General features: G+C 37.1%; 1 pseudogene; it reads left to right on the top strand.

Moving 5' to 3' along the window:
• The first annotated feature begins 3,560 nt into the window (after window positions 1–3,560).
• Window positions 3,561–22,399, top strand: part of LOC118851074 — a 35,012-nt pseudogene continuing 16,173 nt past the window's right edge.

Here is a 22,399-nt window from a genome sequence, read left to right as displayed (position 1 = left end):
TTGCCGTCAAATGCCTATGTGTCCAAACTTTAGGAACACCCTGTATATCTACTGATGTTATTGTGTGATTTTGTTTTTGTCATTAACATGAGCTATTACATTTATATTGAACCCAACCCTCCATTTCTCATGTGAATTCAATGTAGTCATTGTGTAGATTACTTTACTGTTACTGTAGCCTCTTTGTATTTAATATTACATTAGCTATTCTTGCACTGTTATTCATTAGAGATGCTGGTCCATAGTTTTATTTTTCTATCTCCCTGATTTGAGTATTAAAAACTTGATTCATAGGAGGAGTTTTATGGAATCCTTTCTATTTCAATTTTTGTAAGTAATGCAAAAAATTATTAAATCATTATTGAAATATTCAATAGAATTTAGCAAATAATAACAATATAATAATTAACTAGCTCTAAATACACTTTATGTTCTCAACAGTTAACAGCTTTCAATGCCCTATATTTGCTTCCTAGAATTTCTAATATGTCCTGCATTGGCTACTTAAAAATTCTTGGCGCTTTAGCTAAATTCTTAATAATTCACAAAATAATTCACATTTTGTTCAAATTTGTTTTAAAATATATTGTGACCGTTAATGTCTTGACAACAGCAATAATGTCTCAACGATAACTGTAATAAACTTAAATTTTAAAATTACCCCATCTAGAGAAGGGGCAGATTAATAGTTGTCATCAAATTATTTATATAGACAGAGGGCCCCCCAAAGAAATATTTCCCAACGTCCCATTACCTTAGGGTGGTCCTGAATACATGCAAAGTATACCTCTGCCTTGGGCAGGTGACACATGGGTGGTGAAGCTATCACTGACTTCATTTAGGATGCTGTGTCTATTTTAATGTAGTCTAAGATCACATACATTTTCTTGTTTTCCATATAATACTGTTGACTTTTAATACACCTTAAGAATGTTAAAACCTATGGATCTTCTTCAGATGAATTGCTCATCTAACCATACTTCCTCCATCTTGTAGTGATGAAACCAAATTTTTGAACGCCAAGTGTAAGACTTTTGCTGTATTCCTTTAAAAAATTTATTATCTTCAGTCCCATGTTTTAACTTGTCAGAATCTCTTTGAATCCTTACTCTGTCATCCAGTTCTGTGGCTGTCCCTTCCACTTTTATATCACTTGGAAATCTGATGAGCACGCTATTGATAACTTTTTCTAAGTTACTGCTAAAAATGTTCATTAAACAGCACAGGGCCAAACACTGATCTGTGAGGCGCCCCACTGAAGAAGAAACCCCTTTCAAGTTGAGACTGAAAAATCATACATTTCACAAATAAACACATTTAAAAATTGGAGACAAAAGAGACTAATAAAAAAATGAGATGAACAAAATACATTAATTTCATGCTATTCCTAAGTAAGTATTTTCAACATGCCTTCTTCTTAGAGGAAAAATCATTAGTTTTAGAGTCAGAAGGCCTAGCTAGATTCCAATCCCCAATAGGACTGTTACTACCTGAATGACTTATAGCAAGTCACTTGACCTCTGGGCTTCAGTTTTTTTTTCACACTGTAACATGAAGGAGTTAGTTTAGATGATCTCTGAGGTCCCCTCCTGCTCTAAATCCTATGATCCTATTAAAGAGTTAGTTATATTCTTAAACCAAGAAAATGAAACAAAACAAAAGCCACACCTCAGAAAACTTTTCAAATGGGATGGGAATAGTAAAAAGTGAGGAGGGAAAACGCTTTGAAATGTTCTAGATTTTCTATCTAATTTCACTTAAGGACAATATCTTATGCCTTTTAGCTTCTGGGCAGTATTGATATGTAAGAAATGTCTGTGTGTATGTCTTGAAGAAACTATATAATAAAAGGCCTCTACCAATTCAATACAATAAGCATTTGTTAAACACCTACTATCGTTCAAGGGACTGGAGATAAAACAAAGAAATAAAAAAGATCCCTACACTTAAGGAACTGGCATTTTACTTTAGATATAACATGTAAACAGATAAATAAATCATATAATTTGGTGAGGGAAAGAAAAGTCATGAAAGGCTCCACATCAGAGGACACCACAGTTGAAGCTTGGAAGCGGCAGTTCAAAACTGGAAAGGTGGAGTAGAGGAAAGCATCCATTCCAAGCCTGAGGACTGCCTGTGTAGACATAGCAGGAAACAGGATTCTGAATTAAGGTTCAGAGAACAACGAGGGCAGTTCAGCTGGAATATGGAATATATGAATTTGATATATTGTCAAAAGTGAATTCATCATTTCAAAAGGTTATGTTCAACTCATAATTCAAACTACTAATTTTGACAATAGAGCTTTTCATTTTGATTACTGCGCTTGAAGCTTTTCAAGTACGAAGTAACAACTGCTTAGACAGGAAAGGCGTTGTTTAGAAAAGAACGTAAGCAAAAGCTACAGCATCCTATAAATTTTAAAACGATATTTTTGAAACCTAATTGCAAAAATAAGAAACTATTTGATATGTCATTAGCATAGTACTCAGGATTCTATTGTACCCTATTTGAAGAGTAACAACAGACAAAAAAGGGATATCATTTAAAGTCTATACACAGTATAATTTAAATGACTTAATTCTTGGAACAGATCTACTCATCTGGTTCAGTACCAGGAGGCCAATGAGAAATCTTAATACAATACTCAGAAGCCACAAAGGATCATCTCTTTCTGATTATCAAATACAAACATACTAACTACAATTCAAATCTAAAACTGGATCAGAGGAAACGAACTCTTTTGGATGAAAATAATAACAATTTAGTAACAATTGAAAGGATATTCTATTTCTATTGACGTTACCATTACCCAACTAATCTTCCAAGCTTTGAACCTCAGATTTCCTTTCCCTTCCTACAAACCCTTTTCCAAGTCCTATCAATTTTCACCTCCACTCAGACTGCTACCCTCTTCATTCCGGCTTTCAACATCTTTTGTCTGAATTCACATTACAGACAGGCAGCCAAGCATAGTAGAACATCAGATATATAATAGAAGGCTTGGGTTCAAATTGCTCCTCCTAAGTTGATTAGTGATGTAATCCTAGATAATTCACTGAAACTCTCAGAGACTCAGTTTCTTCAAATCCAAAATGAGGATAAGAATAGTTGTACTACTTAACTAACAGAGTTGTTGAGAAGAAAATACACCAAGAAATTTAATCATTCTCTCTGCTTCCAGCGCAACCACATTCAAATTCTCTTTCACAAAGCTGCCAAAACAATATTTCTAAGACAAAGGTCTGATCATGTCACTTCCCTGCTCTAAAATCTTTCAATGGTTCCTTATTTCCTGCAGAATATCCTTAATGTAGCATGGAAGGCTGCCACAATCAGCTTGCAACCTGCCTTTCGTGTTACTCTCTTTCACGCGCTCTACCTTCCAGCCAAATTTTATATCTCGCTGTTTTCACATCCTGATCTGGTTTCCATGAATTTGCCCAGCTTATCCTCAATGCCTGGTAGGCAGCCATTTTGCCTCTTGATCTTTCTTTTCTTTAAGGATAAGCGTTATATTATATCACCTATCAAGCTCCATTCCTCTGGTCTTCTCCATAATGCCCCAAAACTACTTGATCCTGGAAGATCATTTCAGCCTATCCTATCTTGGAACTCCTGTCTTGGAAGCACGCTCTGCCCCTGGAACCTCTCCCTCTGACTGGATGGTAGAGGGTTCATCTCAGAACCTCAGTGTACAAGGAGGACGCCCTACCCAGCCGTATCTTCATTTCTTATCAGGCTACACTACTCTGCACTTCTTCATCAAGCCCAAGCCAGGTACGTTCTGCCCCTACACCTTTTCCACTTCCTTTTATACGTTGTCTGCCCCATTAGAACATAAGCTCCTTGAGGGTTAAAACTGTCTTTCTTCTTATTTGTACAGTTAGTTCTGCAATAAAATTTGTTTTTGAAATTCACATTTGTTCCAATGTAATTGATCTATTGGGAAACAATGTGAAAATAACAAGAATTTTGGGCTCGCTTATTCGGCATTTCATGGGTGATAAACAGAAAGGGAATACAGAAAACTAGACCACTTCACAATGACTCACAAGCTGCAATCCTTCTCATGCCCGCTTCCCACAAATAAACTTGAGGTTTTTTTTTCAAGATAAAGTGCCATATGTATTGTGTATCTGCTGGTGCAGTAGGACCTGTGAGCTAAAAAAGGCCAAATCATCCCAACCCCGTACCCCACTTTCCACCATGATTTACCCAGGGTTGTGACCCACTGAGACTCCCATCTTGCCCACAGTGACTCAACTTTACCAATCTGAGTCCTGTGAGAACCAGGACTTCGGCCAAGCTACAGCCTAAGGCTGCAGACATGGCCACTATTCATTGTTGCATTATGTATTTCTTAACCACTTAACATGTATAAAACTGATACCATTTTATTAGATTCCTATCTTTTTTTATGTGTTGACGATGAAGTTTTTATTGTTGTGTTAGTGTTAATAAATGCTTGCTGGCTATTTCTAATAAGGCTTTAAAAGTGGACTAAGATTGCCTATACATGATTGTAATCTTCTATCACATTGTTGGGTAGAATAAAATGATCAAGAATAAGTATTACCGTTTACAATATAATTTTATTTTCACAATTCAATTCCATTTTCAGCAAGTACTTCAGTTATGTACCTGCCAACAAGGGAAGGAAACACTTGTCAAAGCTTACTAAAATATTAGAAATGCCTTCTTTGTCTAGTTTAAAATAAAACTGGAAGTCTGGTTTGTATGAGTTTAAGCTAAAAATTCACTTATCCTTTAATTTTTTTTCAAAACACAGATTCAGATGCCATCATCTCAGAATTAGTCAACAATATGGATTCTTTTTTCTGAATATTCAGGCCTTATAACATAACATAGCTTCCCTCATGTAGACAATTATATTCATTTTTAAATCCCTTCATCTCAATCTTTCATTCTTTTTTATTATTATTTATTTTTAACATTCTTTTCTTTTTAAATTTTGAGCTCCAGATTCTCACCCTCCCTCACACGCCTCCCCCACCCACTGAGAAGGCGAACAGTATATCAATTATACATATGAAATCATGCAAAACATTTCCATACTGCCTTACTGCAAAAAAAAAAATAAAAATAAAGTAAAAATTATACTTCAACTTGCACTCAGAGTTCATCAGTTCTTTCTCAGGATAGCATTTTTTTTTCATCATGAGTCCTTTGGAATTGTCTTAGATTGCTGTCTTTCACAATTGATTATCATTTCAACATTGCTATTACTGTGCAAAATGATTTCCCAGTTCTCACTTCACTTTGCATCACTTCATATAGGTTTAGCTTTCATTCTTTCAACAAATAAAAAATACCATTGCCAAAGCAGTCTTCTTTGCTTACAACAAAGAAAGAGCCACAAACTACTCTCTACTGAGTAGAATATACGTTTGAGGGGTGACAGGGAAATTTCAAAGGCTTTCTAAGAGCATGGTTTCAGAACCTCGATGGGCTCAGAAAACTTAGAACCGGTCCAAGTTTTACGCATCAAATCAAGTCAGTTTCTGATTTAGGATCTGAAACCTCCATATCCCTTCAACTGTAGAAAATACAATGTAAAGACCATAATATTTGCAGGTAGACATAATATTCAATTCCTACCTATCCATTCACATTCTCCCTACTCTAACTCCAAGTTAATTAAAATTTCTTCACAATTCTCTCTCCTTCAGTCCAAGTCCTACTTATATGTGGGAAATAGTGCTGGTGCTGTGATTAGAAGGACTACCAGACCAGGCATTTTAAGGATGAAAATGAATCAACCTGAGCCTCAACCAGATCTAACCATCTTAGAAAATCTAGGGGGCCTTTAGCAGCCTTGGATTTAAGATTCAGCCTTAACTTATCCCTACAATTTACCTCCCTACTTTAATCACCATTCCAGGTTTACCTACTCTAGAAGCCTTCCCAGATTTACTCACTTAATTACTGCTTATTGATTGATAAAAATGTTATCTGACTTTCAGTTAAGTGCAACACAACAGTTCGACAACAACAAATATTGGATATCCAATGTGGGCAAATCATTTAATGGGTACTCTAGGACTTAACAGTACAGGTCCCATACCCACCAAGAGCACAAATACCATTCCTTCTGAAGTCTTTACTCTGAAGGATTAACAAAGCTGAATTTTTCAATAAGGACATACGGATTCTCCAACTTTTTAAATATGAGCAAACATCTTTTAAACTTATTTCATAACAGAGTAGAATTCCCATCATTGCTAATAGGCTTAAAACTCTACCTCAAATCCTATGTACTCCACAAAATCTTCCTTAAGCAAAGCAACAAGTTAAGTTTAGCCCCTAGAAGAAGGGAACATATTATATTTATGCTCTAAATTCTCTCAGCATCTATTAAAGTACATTGCGCCTAGTATGTGCTTAATAAATGTGTATTAAATGAATAAATTCACAATTTACCATAATATGCCACAAATCAATCACAAGAAAAATAAATGCTCTCAAGGGACATGAATAATTCATCCATAATTTTAAACATGCTAAGAAAAAATGATATTCAAATACTGCTGATGAAAATGAAAAACCTTAACATACCAACAAGCATGGTGAATCAAATGGGACAGCAGATGAAAGGTGTTTGAAGATATAATAGACTACATAAAACATGCTCCTATCTGTGGTATCATAGGAATTAAAGGAAAATCCATAAAGGCACATTACAAAGTTATCACACACCAGCTGTTTCAATTTCAAATACTTTGAGTGCAATAAATATGAACTAATCTATTTGAATTCTCTATTAATAACAAGTTAGAGAACTACATAAAACCTATAACTTCCTAAGGGCCAAAAAGCTCAGATGAGGATTTCAGGAAAAGGTAATTTGAGAAGAAAATATACACAAGCCAATAAAGTCTGCTAAAATTAAATCCTATCTTCCTTTAACACTGATCCCAGCAGAATCACGGAGAATTAGAATATAGAAGAGTCAGCACAGGATGAGAGTTTGTACCAGGTGGTCCCCAGCCTTAGGAAAATGCAAAATCAGCTATAACAGTGAAATTCCCCAACTCTGTTTTAAGAGACTATGCATAAATCACAATATAGATCTTGATGGTCTTCTAGTAACCATCTTGCCAGAGAGTCAAAACAGTAACAACCTACAATGATTATTGAATAATATTAAACTCTCTCTGAGTTTAAAAATGATAACACAGATTTAAAAAGAAAGCAGGCCTATTGCTTGCTTTTTTGACAGAATTTTTAATTTCAAACTCAGCAGGAAAGAAGATAATCAGTGCAAAAAGCCAGCTAGGCGCCTAAGAGGTTTATTACAAATCTAGTTCTTAGGGACTCATTCACAGATAGCTTAAAGTCAAGACAATCACAAAGCCAATGGATGTGGGCTATTAATGGATAAAAGGTTACATGCTGGTTGAACTTCACTTTTCCTCACATGCTATAGTTTTGTAATGTATTCCACATAAATCATCTCTGAAGTCTACCAGAGAGCACTGTATTGTTACATTTTGAAGTGTTATCTTCTTCCTCTAGCTAAACAGAGAAAGAGAAAATGAGATGAATTTTGTACGATTATAATTTAAAACTTTAACAAATGGTATGCCTATCATCTGATCCACAAGATAGTGAATTTGTATTTCTTTAATCTGTATTAAGACATTCTTTCACTTACCTGTTTGAATCTCAGATTCTACTTTTGAATTTACTATAGAACTTTTTACATCCTCAGCTAGTGGCCCTAACCCATGCATCTCAATTTATAGGAAATCTAAAACTTTTGTTGTAAGGTTGTTAAAGGTCTTAGGATATTCTTTACTAACATAGTCCTGTGTCCAATCAAATGGTCAGAAGAAGAGATACAACGACACTCTCAAGGTCTCTCTGAAGAACTTCAAGAGACATGAAAGACAATGGCACAGGATCATCCAACATGGTGTGCCCACATCAAAGAAAGCACAGTGCTCTATGAGCCAAACAGAATTGTGGTAGCCCAAAAGAAATGTGAGATGTAGGAATTTAGAAACATCTCCCTCCCAAATGGTCATACAAACTATTTGTGCCCAACCTGTGGTAGAGTTTCCAAGCTCATATTGGTATGATCAACCGCAGCCTGACATTGGTGATGTCATTTTGGTCCTCTTAGAACATGAGAGACAATCAGCGACAAGCCCCGTGTCCAATCAAGACTCTGATTTGGGTCATTAGGTTGCATCCAACCAAATCTCTACAGTTTCAAAAGTACACCATAATATATTTCATGTCTTATGTTCAGCTGCTACTCAATATTGCGGTACTTCTTTTAGAAAGAAAAAAACCTACTATTTTCAAAGGTAATGACTTTCAGTGTAAAATGATTCAGATGTTATACCTTACTCAACCTTGGGAGAAAAAAGAAAATGCAAATAATAATCAACCCACTGTGTACATCACATTATAAAAGTATTATGAGACACTAATGGCGTACCTCAACTTATGAAGCATTTATGTCTACATAACTTTGTGGATAAGTTGTTTGTGTAAATTGTAGTAGAGCCTTCCAAACTCATATTGGTATGATCAGCCACAGCTGATTACTGTGATGTCATTTTGGTCCTCTTAGAACATAAAAGACATGTTAAAGACATATGTTAATTCTGACTTCTACTGCAATTTTACAAATGCTTTTTCATTTGATTTATGTTCATATCGGTTGTAGTTCCTAAAGTATCAACTTTATATTTCACTCTCCCAAACATCCCAACCATATTTCTATGCCTATTAGTTGATGAGGAACTATAAAAGAACATTTGAATGCACTCTGAAGCATTCTATTTTTTTTAAGATTCTTGCATGAAGCATTGTAATAAGAACCAGGGTTATAAAGAGCACTAATTCCCCCTTCAGGGAAACCTATTGTGTTCTTGATAATGCTTGTGTGTCAGAGTAACAGTCTTCAAGAAATAGTCCCTTTAGTCTGCAAGTCCTGCCAGGCCTCTCCAGAAGTGCCAGATAGATGCGGGTTCTTGGATCACAGTGTAATTTCCATTCATTATGCCTGATTACTCTTTAACTGTATTTAACAAAAGGTAAGGAAATGTTATGGAAGAAACACAAGTATTCAAAAGGTCAATAGTTAAGGAGGTAAGAGGAAAACCAAGAAAGTGTTTTGTCTCAGAAATTAAAGGGGTTAGAGATAATAACAAAATTCATTTAAAGGACAAAATCTCAAGGGAGATAATGGGAAAAAATTAATGAAAAAGCATTTACTAAGTGCTTAGTATGTGATAGGTATTGGGCTAAGCACTTCTAGAGACACAAATGCAAAAAAATGAAGATAGTCTCTGTCCTCAAGGAGATTACAACTGAGTGTAGGAGGATAATACAAGTTAGTGGCCAGAATGGTGTATTTTAGTTTGGTAAGTTGATGAATAGGCCATTGAGGAGTAAGTTAGTACATCTTTTTCTAGGAGCAATGACAGAGTTGACTTGATTATGGATCAAGATCTGGGAGTGCTGGGAAATAGAAGGACTAGAAGCCAGCCATATTGCAAAAAGATGGATGGGAAATGAAGTGAAGTATGCCTGGAGATGGGCCAAGAAATACAGGAAAATGGAGGCAACTGACAATCAAGACAGCTAGATCTTAGGGCAAGTGGTCTAGAGGTTAAAGTGCTAGGACATGCCTATGGAATGAAGTCAAAAGAGTAAGGATGAAGGAAGATTTCTACTTCCAAATCTCAAACTATATTACAAAACAGTAATTCATCAAAACTATGATAAGCAGAATTTATTATGCCTCAGGCATGACCTCAGAAAAGAAAAAAAACAGACAAGGTTAAAAGAGAAAACTTTTATAGGTGGGGACTTCAATGGAATGTTTTCAAAGCTAGAAATATCTAGCAAAAAAAGATTTTGAAAGGAAGAAATTAAGCACCTGAATAGATTTTTTGAAAAGTTGGCAATTATAGATCTTGAATTACTGAATGAGAATGGAACAAAAGGAAAACCAAGTTGTGCTAGGGCACTCAAGTAAAATACAGAAAACAAAACAAAAAAAATTAACACATTCTTTACTAAAAACAAAATTTAAATTGTAATAAAATCCTAGAGGCCTTTATACTCGGACTATTGGTAAACACAAGGGTTCAATTTTCAATACTATAATTTGATTCCATAAATGTTAGTAATGGCAATAAGACATAAGGAAATTGAGAAATAAGCATAGGCAAAGAAGAAACAAAATTGTTGCTAATAGAGATACAATGGTTTACTTGGAGAATATTAAAGATTCAATTAAAATTAATTCAAACAATCAATGTCTTCAATAAAGTAGCATGTTTTAAAATAAATCCTAAGAAATCATCAGTCGTTCTATATATTGCTAAGAAAATCTAGTATGAAAAGATGAAAAAAGAAATTCCATTCAGAATAATCACAAAATACATAAAATCTCTATAAGTCTAATATACAGGACTTGCATGAATAAAACAGTAAAATAATCTTTACAGAAATAAAGATAAATATATATAGTAAACTGGTATATGTATAATTAAAATGATAACAGTGCCTAAATTACTTTGCATATTTATAGCCATAACTAATCATATAATCAAGAGGTTATTTTATAGAATTAGCCAAAATAATTTTTAAATTCATATAAAGAAACCAAAGATCAAAAAAGTTTAGGGAAATGTTTTGTTTTGTTTTTTAACAGGAATGAAAAAGTAGTATCAGATCTCAACATATACTATGAAGGACAGAGTAAAAACAGAAATCAGAGTACCAGGTTGAGAGGGAAAGGTCAAGGAAAGCACTAAGGAAGATACCATCCCAAGGTGCTTTGATGATGGCTTAATATAGCCAGTTGCTCTTCAGGTGCCAAGATGGCAGGGTGAGGAAGGAATCCCCTGGACACCTTCAAAATTCCCCTCCAAGCAACCTTGAAAAACACCTCAGAACAGTTTAGAAGTAGAGAAACAGCTTACCAACACAGCAATAAAGGTCTGTCTCACTGGAATGAAAGGAGAGTCCCATAAACAAACAGCAGATAAATAGGCAGCAGTGGCAGGCTGCACCCCAGGGAGCCTGTGGTAAGGCTCTAAGCCTTGGGGCAATCCACTAGCAAAGACCCACCCCTGTGCAAGTCTGCAGTCCCAGACCAGCAGCATAGAGAGAGCTTACTCCCCAGTGCAGGAGACCAAAGAGGCCCCATCCACCGCTAACCAGTAATGAGGCCCTACCCCCAGAGCTGGCCAGCAGCAAAACTCTGTCCCTAGGGCCAGCTGGCAGCAAGGCCTCACTTCTATAGCAAGCCAGCAGCAAGTTCCTGCCCCCCAGGACAAGCCAGAAGGGAGATCTCCACTCCAATGCAATCCAGGACAGTAAATATGCTGTGGGATTTCCTTCATGACAGTAGTAAATAAAGTTGCCTCATAAACAATGAGAAATGGTAAAGGGTTAAACAAGTTTAAAGAACATCTGTCAAGAGACTTACACTAAGCACAGTCATCCCCGAGGCATGTAAGATGAAAATAGGAAGATAACAAACAAAAAAGATGGAAAATAAGTGCAAAAGATTTTACAACAAAAATCATTTGACCAAAAATATAATGAAACTATTATACTTGAACTCTAACATGATAGTCCTGGTTGTGCTTATGACAAGAGGCAGAACTGGTATTAGTGATTCAATCACAGTACTTATTGATGAGGAAGCATAAAAGAAAGACAATACATCCTTCTGCCTTGCTCTCAAAGAGCTCACTTTCTAATGAGGGAGACAACACACAAACTAATATATATACGTATAAGATATATACAGTGAAGATAGAGGGTACGCTCTCTCAATCTGGAAGAGAATACAAGGGAGGTAATGGCATCCCACAGAAAGTGTTATTGGAGATAAGTCTTAATAGAAACCAGGGAGGCCAAAAGACAGCAGTAAAGAGGAAAAGAATTTCAGGCACAGGAGACAACCTGAGCAAGGAATCAAGATACAGAGTGTTATCTGGGCAAACAAAGAAGGCCAATGTCATAGAATTTTGGAGTATACAGAGGGGAGTAAAATGGAAGAAAACTGAAAAGGAAGGAATGGGCCAGGCTGCAAAGGGCTTTAAAGCTCAAAGATTTATATTGGATCCTGTAGATAACAGATAGCTACTTGAGTTAATTGAGAAGAGAGGTAAACACGGTAAGAACAGCACTTTGGGAAAATTATTTGGGCAGCCAATTAAGTATTGATCAAAGTAGGGTGAGATTTGAGGCCCAGAGACCTATTAGAGGATTTTATAATGGTCAAAGTATAAGGTGATGACGGCCTATTCCTAGATACCATCTGTGACTACAGAGAAGGAAACATACACAACAGATGATGTGAGATAGAAGGAAGAAGATTTGGCAATGGATTAGATAAGTATAAGGGTAATCAGGTTGAGACTTTTATACTGTTTTCTCTTTTGGAATGCTAAGGCAATCAGTGCCTTAATGAGCCGTGCCTTTGTTTCAATCTTGAGTCTTTGACTGAATCAAGAGTCTTTGATGACCTGCTTAAGAAACAAGAAAGTCTCAGGCCCCAGGCCCCAGCCCCAGACCTTTTTGCTAAGTAGAGACTAAGCCCCAGGGCCCTGAGAAGGGTATATATGATCTGAGGTTGGTGTTTGTTTGGGGGCTCTCACTTATTGGAAGAGTGTCATGTGATTTGACCAGATGAGGCTCTGGGTAGCCATCAGGGAGCCCCTGCTTTGAAAATCAGATGTTGATACTTCTCTCTCTGATAACTGTATGTATTGCTGTAGTTAGACAGTTTAGAAGCCTGTTCTACTGGTTTGTGTTTATTTGCTCTGTTATATAACATATGCTTGTAATTTATGTTGTATCTCTCTGAAGTTCAGGGTGCTGGCTTTTTCCCCTGAATTAAGTGAATGATATTATTATATATATAATTACAGTAAGATTGTAAAACCCCTTAAAGTTGCTTTCCCTTAGAAAAGCAGATCAAAGAACCTGTGCTAGCAGCCTTCCTGTGTTGCTGGCGTTGTTGGTCTGGTTATTTGGACCTTGCACAGCCACAGTAGAGGCAGGCAGCATGTGGTGTTACAGTAAGATGAACAAAAGTTAGAATTCAAGGATAACAGTGAGGTTAAGAGTTTAGGTGAGTGGTAGGGATTATAGTACCCTTAAGAGAAATAGGAAATTTGAAAGAGAGGAAGTTTAGAGGTGGAATAAAGATTTTAAAGTGGTAGGAAGCAGAACAGTAAACTCCCCTCCGTAAAACTCCTCTAGACCTCTAGAGGATGTATCAGATGTTTGTATCAGATCGAATCCTGATGGGGAAAATACAAAAGAAGTTATGTGGAGCCAATTGTACAGTCCATTCTTGGCAAAAGGAGACTGACAGGGAATTTAGGGATGGGGGTCAGGGCAGGAGATAGTCACACATGAGTGCTCAAGGAGAGGCTGTGAACCAAGACAAGAAAAGTTACCAGATCCATACTAGATCACCTCTAGATGGGGACAAGTTCAAAGTGTCACCCCCTACCCAGCTTTAGGTCACAGATCCAGAGAGGACTGAAGATACTTGCACTCAGGGTCAGTTACCTATGTAAAGATGCCTTAAGTAGTTTATTTAGAAAGCAGGAATTCAGAAAATATCAGGAGCAGTAGTTTAGCTAGGCTCTAGCAGGGTCTCATTTGTACTGTCTAATCTAGCCTGCAGAGGAATAACAAGGACAGGAATCCCAAAGGGGAGCCTATAATTCTGCCATGTGAGCTTTTCAGTTGGCTAATAGGGGCTGAATATAGCAGCCTTGCTCAAATTGCTTCAAATTCAGGGGCAGGAACGTGCAAAGCTCAGACCAGAGAGAAGAGGAGAGGAGCAACAGTAAGACTTTGCCCTGGATCACACCACTCTAGAATCACTGAAATTTTATAGGTCCTCAGCCTGTCCCTTGAAATTCTGGAATGACACAACATTCATTTTCCCAATAAAGCAGCAACAAGACCAGCCCAGACACCTTCTCCAGAAATGCTGCAGAGCCCATCCCTAACATCAGGTCTGAAGTAAGGAAGTAGTTGAAAGAATTAACAAAAAAAAATAATCCCACCATAAAGAAGTATCAGGGAAGCTGAAGGCATAAATTCAGAAGAAGAGAATGACTTCAAACATACAAGCAAGCCTCAGAGAAAAAAGATAGTTTGGTCACACAGTCAACTAGAACGCCTGGAGGAAATAAAGCAAGAGTTTTTAAAATTTTTTTTTTATAATTAGAATGTAAGTGCTAGAGGAAAAATAATGAGAGCTATAGAGGAAAAAAATCAGAAAGGGAATTAATAGCTTGGTACAAGAGGCACAAAACCTTACCCAAGCAACAAACTCCCTGAAAATTAGAATGAGCCAAATAGAAGCAAATAACTACAGAAGGTGATAAGAAATATTAAAACAATGTCAAAATACTGAAAAATAAAAGCAATATAAGGTACTTCATAGCAGAAGCAATTGATCTGAAAAAGGGACTGAAGAGAAAAAATTTAGGAATCATGAGACTACTTGAATGCCATGATTAAAAAACAGCTCAGACATCCTATTTCAAGAAATCTTCAAACTTCCCAGATCTCTTAGAATCAGAGGACAAAGTGGAAGTAGGACTAACCCTCCAGGGGTATTATGGAGGAAACTCAAAAATGGCAAGTCTCAGGAATATTCCAGCTAAATCCAAAGTTTCCAGGTAAAAGACAAAAATACTGCAAGCGTACAGAACGATTTCAAGTAGTGAGGAGCCACAGGCAGTATTACATATGAATCAGCAGCTGCCACTCTAAAGGAGTGGAGATATCAGAATACAATTCTCTAGAAGGTAAAGAACATTATCTTGAAGCCAAGAATAACTTAACTATCAAAACAGTATAATGCTACAAGGCAGGGAAAGGACTTTTAACAAAATAGCACTGCCAAGCGTTCCTAATAAAAAGACTAGAGCTGTGTAGAAATTTTGAAGTTCAAACACAAGACTGCAGTGAATCATAAAAAGGTAAACATGAATGAACAAAGGTAAAGGACTAACAAGGATAAATTACTAACATTCAAATTTGAGGAGATAACATATGTGTTCCCTCAGAATCCTAACATCATCAGGGGTCGTGGAGTATAATAGACAAGGCCTGAAGTAGTTCTGTGTCTTGATGATCTTAGAAAAAGAAGGAAAAGGAGAGGGGAAGAGGAATACACTGGGGGAGAAAAGGAAAGGAAGGTTAGAGGAAATTATCTCATATAATAAGGGTGCACAAATAGATATCTATACAAACAAGGAGGAGAAGGTTGAGAATGGCTGACACTTGAACCTCAATTCATCTGAATAGTCAAAAGAAGAAGAACATATAACAACAAAATTCATTAAAGAATATACCTCACCCAACGGGGATATAGGAGCAAAATGGGGAGAAAGGGAAGAGATGAATTAGAGAAAGGGCAGATTAAGGGAGGGATTAGTCTTAAACAAACAAACACTAAGGATGCACAAAAATACTTAAAGCTCTTTTTGAGATGACAGAGAATGAGAATCTGAAGGGGGTGTCTATAATTGGGGGGACTGATAAACGAGTATGTTATGATAGAAAACTACTGCGCTAAATTCTGAAAAGAACAATGAACACCCGCAATTGCAGAGACTAATGATGAAACATGCTGCCCATCTCCTAATAGAGAGTAAAGGACTCAGATACTGCTGACTAATTTTCTGCTGACTGCAGAAAAAAACAAAAAAAAATAAAATTTTTGAATATTGCCAAAATAAAAGTTGTTTTGATTAACTATACATATTTGTATTGGGTTTGGTTTTCATTTTATTCTCAACTGGAGAGGGAGGCACTAGAGGGTTGAGAAGGATGATTTTAGGAAATTACGGTTATAATGAACTCTTCTCAATGCCTTCCTTTATAGAGGGTAAAACTGGACTCTTGGTTCACTTTATTTTGCAAATGCTGCCTTTGCCTGGTCTCAACTCATAAAACAAGATGGCCCCTAATGTCTAGTGTCTCACTCTATCCCTGCCCATCCCCACTTTCCAGTCACTTATTGTGTATTGTCTCCCCCATATTAAACTAGAAACTCTTTGAGGGTAGGGAATGTCTGTTTTTTGTTGTTCATTGTATCCACTATACTTAGTATGTGCCTGGCACATAGTAGGTACTTAATAAATATTTATTGGATTGACTGAATGTTGTGATTTAAGGTTTGTAAAGCAAATATTATCAAACTTTATCTCATTTATTTATATATAAATATTACCTCACAACAACTCTGTGAGGTATTTGCTATTATTATCCTATTTACAGGAGGAGCACAGAGATTTAAGTGATGGGTTCAGAGTCATACAGTTAATCTGAGGCATGGTTCAAATATAGGTCTTCCTGATTCCAAATTCAGTACTCTGTCCACTGGTCACCTAGGTACCTCATATTAAGACGAACCTTACTTACACTAAAAAGTCAACCAAGGAAATATACGTATAGATCATATATATGAATGTAATGCATGGTATATCTTGGGTATATATGTGGGAAGTGTATGTACACGTGTGAAAAGGCAAAGATATACCTATAGATGAATTCTGGAGATGAAATTTAAGACAATATAATTTATTTAGGTTATACTAAGCATTTGTCAACCTTTAAGTTTGAGAATTGTTGATTATTATTTAGCACTTATTAATATTGTTTGAACCTAGTCTTATGGACTAAAAATTATCTAACCAAAATATTGCTATAGAGAGCAGGCTGACTGCAGAGACTTCCAGAATAGCTGGGTAATTATAAGGATTGCTTAGATCCCACCAAGTGCTTGTTGTGAGTCCACCCAAACCTTATGTTTTGGATTCCCCCAAATAAATTGACTTATCTCCTGATATGCATCTCCAAACTGCAATTCTCTTGAGGACTAGCCTACACTATAAGCTAATCAAGAAAATGTCCTAGGTCCTGTTTGAATTCAATATAATATAATCTCACAAAGACTTGGAGAGAGAGCCACACACCCCTCCCTTTTTTTTTTACAGCTCTCTGTACAAAATGATCTAGTAAATGTCTTTCTAAAAAACTATTTCAGATTTAGGAGTTGTTCTCACACACAACAGAATCAATCAGGTAATATTTATTCATATTATCCCTACTATGTGCTAGGCACTGTGCTAAGTGTTAGGACATAAAGGGAGCGAAAAGACAGTCTCTGCTGCCCAGGAGCTTACAATCTAGTGAGAGGCAACATGCTAATAAATAAATACAAAACAAGCTATTTACAAGATAAACTGGAAATAATTAACAGAGGAAAGGCACTAGAATGAAGAGGAGTTGGGAAAGGCTTCCAGTAAAAAGATGGGATTTAATTGGGACTTAAAGGAAGCCAGGGAAGTTGGTAGCCATGGAGGGACAGCCAGAGAAAATGCCCAGAACCAAGATATAGAGTGTCTTGATCATGGAATAGCAGGAGACCAGTGTCAATGGATTAAAGAGTACCTGGCAGGGAGTTAGGTGTAAGAATCTGGAAAGATAGGAGAGGACTACACTATGAAGAGCTCTGAATGCCAAATGGAGAGTTTTTGTATGGATTCCTAGAGGGTGATAGGGAGCCATTAGTTTGTGACCAGAGAAGTGATATGACAGACCGAGCTTTAGGCAAATCACTTCGACAGCTGAATAGAAGATGAATAGGAGTGAGGAGAGACTTGAGGAAGGCAAACCCACCAGCAGGCTATTGCAATAGTCCAGGCATGAGGTCAGTGAGGGCCCCCACCCTAGAGTGGTAGCAGTATCAGAGGAAAAGGGGGGACAGATATGAGAGATGTTACAGAAGTGAAATTGCCAGGGTTTTAGCAAAAGCTTGGCTATCATGGAGTGAGAAACAGTGAGGAGTTGAATAACCCTAGGTTGTAAGCCTGAGAGACTGGGTAGGATGGTGTTGACCTCTACAGGAATAGGAAAGGTAGAAGCGGGGGAAGGCCTTAGGCAGAAAAATAATGATTCCTGTTTAGGACATGTTTAAGAAGAAAATGCCTGACCATTCAAAAAGACCATTTCCATAAATTTTATGGGTATACAATCCAGAAGATTTCAGTGTGACTGAAGATAATCTTTCTGATCTTCAACATGCTTATATCTAAAATTACTGCACCAGTACTTTCCTACCAGGTTCACAAACATTAATAATAAAATAACTGAATATCTCCAATATCTAGTCCCCCCATGAAATCCCCCCACCAAATATGTAAAATATAGTTAAGGAAAATAATAATAACACCCACGATAATAATAATAGTACATGAGATATGTTTTCTAAGTGATAGGCATTCGATTCAAATATCTCAAAGTAGTAAGTTATTCTTAATAAATGTTTTCCTAGAATCTCTAATTGTTTCTCTAAGGAAAATCTACATAAAAGTTACTAACAAATTTTCTATTCAATTTTAATCTTACCCTGGTGTTATATTAATTACATAGGGATAGGGACTAGGCCTATGATTTCACTGGTATAGGTAACTGGGCTGGCAAGGAAACTCCTGTTACTGACACAGGTTGTACCTTCTCTGAAATCTAGAGAGTTGATGCTAGAGCTCTGAGCAGGTCAATGGCTTAGCCAGGACCATATATCCTGTATCTTCCTGGCTCAGAGACAGATCTACATCCGCTGCACCACGACTTCTCTCTACAAATACATAGTTATTTCCAGAAATCCCAAACCTATTTATCCAGTAAGCTTCAACAAAATTTGTCTTTTTCTTTTGCATATGATCTTCAGTCTAAAGGCTGGCTTATCATGAAATATCAGCATGATTCTCATTTTCAGAACTTTGTAAATGAAAAGCATGTGTCTTGTGAATATATAAAAATATTAACAAAAATAAGCTTTTATGAATTATACCCTGCATTGTAAGCCACCGTCCTACTCTTGCAACACAGGCCACTCGATCCAGAAAAGTTATTGTACAGGCATAGCAACAAAGAAACCTCTCACAAAGGCCTTCAAATATCGTCTCCCAAAGCCTTGTATCAACCCCCTTCCCTAGAAAAAGATGAAAGGGAAAAAATAAATACTCATTAAGAAAAGCAGAAACCTTTTTCAAAAGCGATCTTATATAGATAAGGAACTTAAAGGAAGAAAAAATATCATTTAAAACAATCTAAATATAAGATATATGATATATATGGCCAAACAAGACTCTTCTCCTAACACATTTTCATACTGAACTCTATTGTACCTACAGAAAATGTTTTGATTTAAAGCCCTAATGACAAACTCATTAACTCTGCTAAGCTGTTTACAAGATGAAGTCCAGCTAGGTAACCTCAGTGAAAGCTTCCAATTGACAAGGCAGAAATAACTAGAGAATGACAAAGTAAAATAAAATAAGCATTCCAAAATTAAATTCTTCGAGACTGGTGAGGAATCTATGATGGTAATCCCACTACACACAAGTGAAATGTAGAGATTATTCACTTCCATTTAGCATTACTTACAATTACAAGTCACGTCATCATCTCCCTCATGTCATGGTCCTCTTTGAGAATGAAGGACAAACCATAACCTGTGAGTAGTCTGAGCTGCCTGAATGGGACCCAGCTGGCCAGTTCCAGTTGGGCTACTCAGCTAGTCTCCTCTCATCTCCTCTCCCTTTACTTGAAGGTGTTCTGCCCAAAGAAAGGTAAATTTTGATGGCTGAAAGCTGCCTAGTTCACTTAGAGTTTATTGGCTAGATTTCTTTCTCAAAAATCAAGCCTTAAACCCAATTTACTCTGGATTTCATGGATTGGACAACAGTAGGTCCCTGCCTGAGCCCCAGTTAATGGTTATTTTTTGGGGGCCCTCCTGGCTCAGAATGAATGTAACTAGTAACTGTTTCTCTTTTGGCCAGTGACCCAGTCCCCTCCCAGTTTGATTTTTTTTTTACTAAGGGGCCATCTCTAGATTCGCTTCTTAAAGAGGCCTATTCACTGAATGGGCATTGCCTTATTCAAAGTGAGAACCTATAAAGACCTTAGCTTAAAAGGGTCAAGGTTCCCACTGCATCGTCGGTCATCTCTAGTCGTCCTGATGTATATCTGGCTACTGGACTGAGATGGCTCTGTAGGGGAAAGTGAGGCTGGTGACTTTGCACAGTCCTCCCTCACTCAAATCAGTCAGTGCAAGTCATGTCATCATCTCCCTGATGCCGTGGTTCCCCCGCCCCCCAAACTAAGGAGAAACCACAGCACAAGCATTGCTAGTAAAGAATTCTTATCGCTGCTCCTTCTTCATCAAAATTTAGAGTTGTTTGGGTATAAACAACCTCCTAAATATCCCCGATTTGGGGATGAGGGAAACAGGAAGGAGTAAGGTTACATTCTATACTACTAATCTTAGACCAAAAATACCTACATCCAATCAGCAGAAGAGATTTTTCTTGGCTGGGGTAAAAAAATTGCTAAAATTTCCTCCACAGATCTTAATTATGTATCTTTACTAGTAGTATATAAAATTACATCTTAATATTAATATATTAGTAACATAAACATATAACAATATAATAATCTTAATATATCTTAATTATGCAAACTCATGGGCTGCTGAATAGTGAAAAAATTCACTTAGTAGAATATAAAGGTGTATCTCATTTTAACATTTTCTCTCTCTCTCTCTGTGTCTCTGTGTCTGTCTGCCTATCTGTCTGTCTGTCTGTCTCTCTCTCTCTCCCTGTCTTTGCCTCCCTCCCTCTTTTCTTTCCCCCACCCCATGATGGTATAGAACCAAATTAATCCGCAGGTACTGCCAAAGTAAAAATGGTTCCAATTTGACCTGTGATTTCTTCAGGTGTCTCTCAGGACAGGCCCAAAGATACTGTTTAGACTCCAAACAAGAGCAAGAACTGTATAAACAGAATACCTTCTAGGCTTTTGGAAAGAATTAAATGGTTACGTTAACAGTAAGACTATATCACCATTAGCACTTCAGAATAGAACTGAACAATAAAGAGATGAAACCAGGAAAAATATTGGAGAAACTAAGAAACATGGAAATTATTGCAAGAAATAAAGAAAATAACTGCATAGGTGACACCATAAGGTGGTGGTCATGTCTCTCTTGACTGTGAATGTAGGATCCTGTCCAATGAGGTGTCAAATTTACATGTGATGTAAAAAATAGGAATCTTTGATAAATAAATAGTTATAGCTACCTGAACAATGCATCAATAGCAATACCAGCAATACCGATAAATCGTGTTTCACTTTACAAGTTGTTGACAAGCATTTGTTCACGTGTGCTCATTTTACAGGACAGGAAAACAAGGTCCCAAGGAATGTGGTACAATGGAAAGATCACCATGTCTGGAGTCGTGACATGTTCATGTAAATCATGCCTCTGTCACTTGAAACTGTGTGATCAGGGCAGATCTCTCAACTGCTCTGGACCGTGGGTGTTTAACGAGGCAAAATATGAGAGCTAGACCAGATAGCCACTAAGATGTCTTCCTGCTCCAAATTGATAAGTCTTTCCTAAGCTATCGATAGCATCGCATTTGACCTTGTTGACCACTCTAACATATTCTTTATTATGCATTTTATCACACAATTCTCTCTTGATTCTCCTCTTGTCCTCTCAAGCTCAACATGCACAAAACAGAACTCAACTTTTCCCCCAAACCCACCTATATTCCAAACTTCCATTTATATTGAGACTAACACTATCCTGCTAGGCTCCCAAGTCAGAGAGAACTGTGCAAAGTCACCAGCCTCAATTTCCCTCCAGAGCCATCTCAGTCCAGTGGCCAGATATACATCAGTATGACTAGAGATGACCCAGGATGCAGGGTCATCTTCAGCTTCTCATTCATTCATCCAATATATCCGATCGAATGCCAAATCTTCCAGTTTCTACCTTTTCAAAAGAAAACCCGTATCTGTCATCTGTTCTCCATACATGGAACTGCCAATCTAGAATTCAGGCCCTTATCACTTCTCCATTGCAACAGCCTTTTAATTGCTCTCCCTGCCTCCTATTTCTCTCCCCCTGCCCCCCACCACACACACACCCTTTAATTTAATTTCCACATAGCTTACAAAGCGACATCTCTGAAATATATTTCTTGATAGTCATTCTCTATAGCATAGACTAGAAACTTCTTCATTTAGCAATGGAAGCCCTTTACAACCTGGTTCCGGCCTACTTTCTACTTCCTTTCATGCACTCTAATTCCAGCCAAAAAGCCCTCTTGTCTTTCCTCTCACAGGGCATGCCATCTCCTGTGTCTGTGCTTTTACATACCTAGGCTGATCCCCATGCCTTAGACACTCCTTCCTTACCTCCACTGCTAAGAAGGCCCTTTAAAGCTCACTTCCATGTCACTTCTACATAAGACTTTTCCTTAACCTCACAACCACCCAACTCCTCCCC

Source organism: Trichosurus vulpecula, chromosome 5, assembly GCF_011100635.1.
Source record: "Trichosurus vulpecula isolate mTriVul1 chromosome 5, mTriVul1.pri, whole genome shotgun sequence".
Classification (NCBI taxonomy): Eukaryota; Metazoa; Chordata; class Mammalia; order Diprotodontia; family Phalangeridae; genus Trichosurus; species Trichosurus vulpecula.
The sequence above is the reverse complement of the archived record's forward strand: the minus strand, read 5'-3'. Positions and strand labels throughout refer to the sequence as shown.